A 9029-nucleotide genomic window follows, 5' to 3' on the forward strand; every position below is an offset into this window, starting at 1 on the left:
AATGGTTTGGCAACTTGCCGGCCGGGTTTATTAACAATTTCAAGGTCCTCGCCTACTTGTTCACATCAAACTTCGCAATGAACATTCCTGCTAAGAAGACCACCCTTGACTTGGGGGTTATACAGCAGGGAGAGAAGGAGCGACTGCGCTCTTACATCAAGAGGTTCAATCTGATGAGAATTCAGATACAAGGACTACCCGATGAAGTAGCCTACACAGACTTTTTCAAAGGTCTGAAGGACGGGTCGAACTTCAAATTCGACCTCGTCAGAAAGAGGGTGACCACCCTCCAAGAAGCAATGATGGAGGCGGACGCTTACATTCAAGTGACTAACCTCTATAATGTTGGAAAACAGTCGGACCACAAAAATTCCGACAAAAGAGAGAGCCGGCCAAAGCAGTCGGCAAATAAAGAAGAGAAAAAGAGAAAAGAAGTCTGGGCGGCCGACCCCTCTAAACAACCGTCCTAGAAGAAGAAGAAGAAATTTAAACCATACCCCCCCAAGTATGAGTTTAACAAGGATAACCATGCCATCCTCAATGAAATCAAGGACCGGATCTCAATTGAGAAGTCGGCCGCCATGAAGGGTTCTGTCAGCAATCGGAACCAAAGTAAATACTGTCACTACCATGAGGACATTGGCCATGAAACCAATGAATGTATCAGCGTCAAGCGCCTTCTGGACCGCCTGGCAGACAAAGGAGATCTCGACTCCTATGTCAAGAAGTCTAAGGGGAATCCACCCCCCAAGCAGAAACAGGCAGCCAAAAGGAAGCAACGGTCAGCCGACAGCTCTGACACTGACGAAGCACCCATTTATACCATAGCAGGCGGCTTCGTAGGAGGTGACCCTACTATCCGGGCCAACAAAGATAACATCAGGCGTTTGGATGTTAACTCCGTCGAGCAAGGACGGACCTCCAAAAGTTCATTTCCTGAGGTTGTAATCACTGAGGAAGACTTGGGAGGTGTTAGGGGGCCGCATGACGACCATATTGTAATTGAATGCAAGGTGGCCAACCAAAGAGTTGGTCGAATCCTTATTATACTGGAAGCTCATCTGACCTCATCAGTTATCGATGCTTGACCAAGCTCAAATACAAGACTGAGAGCATGCAACCCGTCTCCCATCCTTTAGTAGGATTCGGAGGAGGAGTCGTCCACCTAGTTGGACGAGTGGATCTCCCTGTCCGCCTGGGTGAGAAGGGGGAGGGCCGTCACATGGTGGTCCGATTCCTTGTAGTTGAAGAGTTGTCGGCCTACAATATGATCCTAGGGCGCCCAACTCTCAATGAATCTAAAGTTGTTATCATCCCATCTCTCATGCTCCTCAAGTTTGAGAGAGATAATGGATCAGTCGGCTCCCTACGGGGAGACCAGAAGATGGCCAGGGAGTGTTACCTCTCAGATATAAAACCCACTGTGCTGGCGCAATTTGCCGAATTAGAAGCTTTTGCACAATTTGCTTCTGATCTTGATAAAGCTACTCAGAATCAGTTGGCACGGGGGCAACGATTACGTGAATTGCTCAAACAGCCTCAATCCGCCCCTCTCACGGTCGAAGAGCAGGTAATGACTATCTATACCGGCACGAACGGTTATCTTGATTCATTAGAACTTGAGCAAGTAAGGAAATATCTTGTCGAATTACGTACTTATGTAAAAACGAATAAACCGGAGTTGCAAGAAATCATATCTTCTACCAAGACATTTACTGAGGAAGCAGAGGCCCTTTTAAAGGAAGCTATTCAAGAACAAATGGAACGCTTTCTACTTCAGGAACAAGCATAAAGAAATCGATCTCTCTTCGTTTTTTTAATCTTTTTTTATTAAAAAAAAATGCCGTTTTTCACATGGATATAGAAAAAATATATGGAAATATATTGCGTCCAATAGGATTTGAACCTATACCAAAGGTTTAGAAGACCTATGTCCTATTCATTAGACTATGGACGCTTTTGATTCCTATTTTTTAGCATTTTTTATTTTATTAAAACTTATTTTTTGTTTTGAAAAAACATATGTGAGATGAGACAATTTTTTTGAATTGTGTATTCAACTCAATGATGCATTAATGAATACATAATAGAGCGGGTAGCGGGAATCGAACCCGCATCGTTAGCTTGGAAGGCTAGGGGTTATAGTCGACGTTGATTTCTTCTTTTTAACGTCTCTAATTCAAAACCGAACATGAAACTTTGGTTTCATTCGGCTCCTTTATGGAAAATGGAGAATTCCCAAATATTAAGTTTAAATTAAGGTGGGAACGAAATTACAAAACAAAAGAGAATTCATTTCACCCATAACATCTATGTCAGCTTTTTGTATGAATGCATTTAATTCAAAACAACTTACTTTCTAGATGATCCCTCTAGAAAAACCGATTCTAACAATCTTTCTAGTTACTTCGTTCTCTATTTCTAGTTGAGAGAATCCTAAGGAAAAGTATTTTGTTTCCGCCGAGCTAAAACAAAAAGAAATATGTTGATTGAAGCCTCTAGTAAACTAAAGTCATCATTTAATAGCTATTTTGCTTCTCTCTAGAAAAAATAGAAGATTTAGTTACGATTAGAAACCCTTTTTTATCTTCATCCATGGATCTTTTACTTATACTGATTCGATTGGAAGTATTGATCCAATTCAATTTGAATACAATTTTCTGTTTCGTAATTTCATAATCCCAAAATTCCACTTTTAATTGACTTTTGGATACAAATTACGAGAATGTATAATTTTCCTCAAACTTTTAATTGAGAGGGAAAGGATTAATTCCTTTTAAGAAATAAAGTTTTTGATCGGAATATTAATCAAACCGGCAGACCCCTTAACTATTAAAGGGTTATATGAAACGAATCACACTTTTACCACTAAACTATACCCGCTACAGTTGGATTATTGTATCCAAATACAACTTTTGTCGAACATTCAAATTAGACGTAATCAAGACAGGATTATAAAAGAATCATGAAATTTGGAGTATTGGCATTTTTGTTGGAGGATTTGATGAGATTATGAAAAGATAGTTGAATAACTAAAAAATAGAAGAAATAGATAGAAAAAATGGGGACGAAAAGATAATAATAAATAGCGTGTTGGGTCTATTTTATTATTGTGCTTTTGTTTTAATAACAAGCATTTTTTTATCATTATCAAATAAATAGTTTTTTTTTAGTCTAGATCCTATGAATCCGTTAAAACAAAAAAAAAGGCCTGGCGAGGGACGGATTAGGCCAGGCCGTGGGAATCAAAAAGGCCCTTTCGGGTGAAGAAGTCTTTCTTTTGCTCTTTTCTTTCTATATTTGAATATTCTCTATTGTCTATTGATATTCATTCTTTTTGTTTGTATATATTCTATTATTTTTAATTTTACTAGAAAATAGATTTGAAATTGAATCTTTTAATGAATCCTTCGAATCTTTCTTACTTTATCTAACGGGTTGGAATTTCAAAAAAAAAACTTGTACTTAATGTTGTATTACACAATACAACTTGTCTATTTTGTATATATTATATATAGTTATATAAACCGTATTGTTATATAGATTCTATTTCGAATTTTGCTAAATTATATATTTAATATTTGACTATTCCTTTTTTCTTTTCAACGGGGAGAGATGGCTGAGTGGACGAAAGCGTCGGATTGCTAATCCGTTGTACGAGTCATTCGTACCGAGGGTTCGAATCCCTCTCTTTCCGTTTCCTTTGATAGCGGAATCTTACTATTTGATTTCTGTTTTAAAGTTCTTAAATCTTTTTGATTTTTTTTTCAAAATATAACTAAAAAAAATGACAAATCTAGAATAGCATTATAATGAGTTTTAATTAGAAAATCGATTTCGTCTATATAGAATAGAATTCTATAAAAATAGATGAAAATAAATAAAAGAACTCCTTTTATTCTTCGCGTCCAGGATTACGTCCCGGATCATTAGATAGGAATCCGAAAATGAAGAGAGAAACAAAGAATATTACTACTGTGTAAACAAAGAGTTTGAGAGTAAGCATTACACAATCTCCAAGGTCATTTTTTTTGTAAAAAGAGAATAGATTCTCTATTTTTATACCATATATCCCATAATTAATTTGAATTTGATTTAACGTCTAAACCCGAAAAAGTTTTTCAAAATCGAAAACAATTTTTGTAATTGTAAAAAATCAATAAAAAAATGAAGTTAGTATTATCTTATATATTATTATCTTACTTATCCATAATTTTCTTATACCTACTTGTTGATCTTATGGAGGATCAAACTTTTTCATTTACGAAAAAGAGTTATAATCGGAAAACGAAACAATATGGATTGTGTCGATTCAAAAATTTGAACGTTTTAATCAAGAGTTCATATGGCAAGCCTTATCCGATTTTATCAATTATTTAGTATTAGAATATTATAATCATTTTTCTCGAAAAAATAATTCATTGTTCTAGGACACGATGAAAGAGCTCATCGAAAACTTACAGCAGCTTGCCAAACAAAAGCTAATAGAAAAAAAAGTAAAGGTATAACTGGCATAAAATCTACGATTGGACTCTAAAAAGCGTAAGCCTCAGGTAATTTGGCGAATAAAAAACTACTCGAATAAAGGGCAGAATTAAGACAGATCAAACTAAAGATATTAAGCATAACAGACATTTTTTTTTTATTGCATTTTGATTGAGTTATTGATAGAAAGAAAAAATGAAGAAAAAGGGCCTTCTTTTTTTTTGAACTTACTCACTCAATCAAAAAACCTTCTACTCTCTGTCGAGAATAGAAGAAATTCTACTTTCATACAATATCTTAATGGAATTCTATGTAATGATCAATAAATTCATTTGAATTCTATACCTACACGTATCAAAATACTAACAACGGAATCGAATCCATTTTTTAGCTATTTGGGCTGGAATTGACGAACAATTAATAACAATATTAGTGTTTAGTAGCGTAGAATAGAAATATAAGTGGGGCGTGGCCAAGTGGTAAGGCATCGGGTTTTGGTCCCGCTATTCGGAGGTTCGAATCCTTCCGTCCCAGAGCCGGAGCATATGTAATTTAAGATTGCATTTTTCGGTTTCTAAAGTTTAATTCCTTCTGTTAATGATTGATTTTAATAAAAATGAATCTTTTTTTTCCCATTTCATCAAATGAAAGGAAGATAAGTGTTCAAATGACACACGGATACAAGTGAATTCGTTGGAGATTTAGGCAAGATGGGGTTATAGATTACATACACTGATTTGAATTCCAAAAAAAGAGTGCCCTTAAGCATATATACATCCCCAATATATTTCTATATAATATATAAAAAGGGTAGTTATTTTTTTATTCATCCCGGCAAAGAAAGTTGATTTTCCAACCTATTATTATATTAAATTTTGATTTATTTTTTTGATTATTCATTTATTAATAAGGGTCGAGCTCAAAAAGAAACATGGATTTGTATTTCTCAGGGATATTTCCTTTATTTTATTGTAAAAAAAGAAGCATTCCATTACTCAAAATATCTTATAATAACTTAAGATATATTCCATACCCATGTATTGGCTGTTCTGACTGAACCAATGACTATTCATGATTTCATAATTGAATTAACCGCATACCGGTTCCAAATTTGGGGAATGTTATGGTAAAACTTTGTTTGAAACGATGTGGTAGAAAGCAACGTGCGACTTGAAGGACATGATCCGTTGTGGATTCTTAGTATCCATCATTCTCTAATAAAGGATGCTCTTGACTCGACATCCTTTGTTCTATTCCACTCGAACCTACATTGTATTTTTTGTCGGGGTGGAATAAAACTAGTACATGATGGAGCTCGAGGAATAAAGTATTGAGCTATTTCTCAAGGGAAAAGAGAAGGGTCTAGGGTTAGTGTCAATCAATAAGCCGGACCAACTTCGTAAGTATATCTTTGACAGAAAAATCGAAAGGATAAAAAAAAGTTTCAAATCCCAAAGGTAAATTGTTTATTGGAATTGCTAAAACCTTTTCGATAATATGATAATTATATATATCGTCGGGAATCTGACGTCCGTATGATTCTATTCTTTGATAGAACGAAATAACAAAAAGGGCATGTTGCTGCCATTTTTGAAAGTATTCCTAATCAACGAAGTAATGTCTAAACCCAATGATTCAAAAAAAAAAGATAAAGATTTCCGGAACAAGGAAATACCTTTTTAATTGTTAATTGTCATATGAAATATTCTCCGAATTTTATATTGATACGACATGCTCTTTTTTCCATTCATTTCCTTTCAGGATCAGTCGTGGTCTTATAAACTCTACCGATGATGTAGACGAATTCTTTGCTTCATCCAAATATGTAAAAGATTCTAGCCGCACTTAAAAGCCGAGTACTCTACCATTGAGTTAGCAACCCGAAAAAGAAATAGATATGTTATGTAGATACAATCGAGATAAAAAAAATGGAATGGAATCAAAACGTCTAATTAGGAAAAAATCCAAACAAAGTTTTCGAATCGATTCCGAACATAAAAGCAAACAGATCAGATGACAATCAAAAAATTTCTTAGAGAAAATACATTTCTAGACCAAATATTATTATCTATTTTTTGGATCCAAATTCTATATTGGAAAAAATCCAACACACCCTTGAATAAAAAACCTATTTTTGGGGCCTAAGACCGAAATAAACCATTTCATTTTTTCTACTTATTTTGACTTCAAAATTGAATTATATTTGTTCAATATACTCTTGTCAATATAAATAGAAAAAAATACAAATATTAATATTTTTGAATTTCGTTATTTAATATTATTTTTACTTAATTTAAATATATGATTATGATAAAGATTTTCTTTAATCGAATTATTCGAATATTATAAATAGAAATACGATATATACAATATATAATATATTTGGAAATCGAAGTTGAAAAAGTCAAATATATAATATAAGAAAATTTTTGTGTTGGATTGGCACTACATAAGAAATCTACAAGAATAGAAAAAGAAGAAAAAAAGTTCTACCAAACTACAACCGCATTATCTTTGTTTTTTATTTGATTAATTGAACTTCGTTTGATTAAGCCGAAATTCTTTAAAAATCTCCGCCCTCTTTAAAATATCATAAACAGTTTCTGTCGGTTGAGCACCTTTTTCAAGAAACTGTAGAATAAGAGGAACATTTAAATAAGTTTGACTTTTTATCGGATCATAAAAACCCACTTTCTGCAAATCTCTTCCTTCTCTTCGGCACCGAACATCAATTGCAACGATTCGATAGACGGCTCATTGGGATAGATTAGATCAACAACACCCCCCTTGGAAACGTATAGGAGGTTTTTTCCTCGTACGGCTCGAGAAAAATGATTCAAAGTTAGGTATATATAAATTAGAATGCCCGATCAAATAAGCCCATAAAATCATCAAATGAATTAGACTAAGAATTAAGTCCTGTTCATTTCTTTATTTCCTAAAAAAAATCATTTGTATACTCATAACTCAAGTTGAATAGCTCAAACGAAAATCTTGCATTTCATTTATTGAGCAGTCTCAAATACCCTTTAATCTCATTTAGAATCGATTTGAATTCGAAATTATGATCCAAATCCAAGTGTTATGACAATTAACAATTAAAAAGGTATTTCCTTGTTCCGGAAATCTTTATCTTTTTTTTTTTGAATCATTGGGTTTAGACATTACTTCGTTGATTAGGAATACTTTCAAAAATGGCAGCAACATGCCCTTTTTGTTATTTCGTTCTATCAAAGAATAGAATCATACGGACGTCAGATTCCCGACGATATATATAATTATCATATTATCGAAAAGGTTTTAGCAATTCCAATAAACAATTTACCTTTGGGATTTGAAACTTTTTTTTTATCCTTTCGATTTTTCTGTCAAAGATATACTTACGAAGTTGGTCCGGCTTATTGATTGACACTAACCCTAGACCCTTCTCTTTTCCCTTGAGAAATAGCTCAATACTTTATTCCTCGAGCTCCATCATGTACTAGTTTTATTCCACCCCGACAAAAAATACAATGCAGGTTCGAGTGGAATAGAACAAAGGATGTCGAGTCAAGAGCATCCTTTATTAGAGAATGATGGATACTAAGAATCCACAACGGATCATGTCCTTCAAGTCGCACGTTGCTTTCTACCACATCGTTTCAAACAAAGTTTTACCATAACATTCCCCAAATTTGGAACCGGTATGCGGTTAATTCAATTATGAAATCATGAATAGTCATTGGTTCAGTCAGAACAACCAATACATGGGTATGGAATATATCTTAAGTTATTATAAGATATTTTGAGTAATGGAATGCTTCTTTTTTTACAATAAAATAAAGGAAATATCCCTAAGAAATACAAATTCATGTTTCTTTTTGAGCTCGACCCTTATTAATAAATGAATAATCAAAAAAATAAATCAAAATTTAATATAATAATAGGTTGGAAAATCAACTTTCTTTGCCGGGATGAATAAAAAAATAACTACCCTTTTTATATATTATATAGAAATATATTGGGGATGTATATATGCTTAAGGGCACTCTTTTTTTGGAATTCAAATCAGTGTATGTAATCTATAACCCCATCTTGCCTAAATCTCCAACGAATTCACTTGTATCCGTGTGTCATTTGAACACTTATCTTCCTTTCATTTGATGAAATGGGAAAAAAAAAGATTCATTTTTATTAAAATCAATCATTAACAGAAGGAATTAAACTTTAGAAACCGAAAAATGCAATCTTAAATTACATATGCTCCGGCTCTGGGACGGAAGGATTCGAACCTCCGAATAGCGGGACCAAAACCCGATGCCTTACCACTTGGCCACGCCCCACTTATATTTCTGTTCTACACTACTAAACACTAATATTGTTATTAATTGTTCGTCAATTCCAGCCCAAATAGCTAAAAAATGGATTCGATTCCGTTGTTAGTATTTTGATACGTGTAGGTATAGAATTCAAATGAATTTATTGATCATTACATAGAATTCCATTAAGATATTGTATGAAAGTAGAATTTCTTCTATTCTCGACAGAGAGTAGAAGGTTTTTTG

General features: G+C 33.7%; 2 non-coding genes across 2 annotated transcripts; one reads left to right on the forward strand and one right to left on the reverse strand.

Annotated features, from left to right (window-relative positions):
• Positions 1–4947: 4947 nt before the first annotated feature.
• TRNAQ-UUG lies at positions 4948–5019 on the forward strand. Its single transcript has one exon. It is a non-coding gene; the product is annotated as a tRNA-Gln (tRNA).
• Positions 5020–8735: 3716 nt separating this feature from the next.
• Positions 8736–8807, reverse strand: TRNAQ-UUG. The gene has a single exon. It is a non-coding gene; the product is annotated as a tRNA-Gln (tRNA).
• Positions 8808–9029: the final 222 nt, after the last annotated feature.

The sequence above is a fragment of the Chenopodium quinoa genome, unplaced genomic scaffold, assembly GCF_001683475.1.
Source record: "Chenopodium quinoa cultivar QQ74 unplaced genomic scaffold, ASM168347v1, whole genome shotgun sequence".
Taxonomy (NCBI): Eukaryota; Viridiplantae; Streptophyta; class Magnoliopsida; order Caryophyllales; family Amaranthaceae; genus Chenopodium; species Chenopodium quinoa.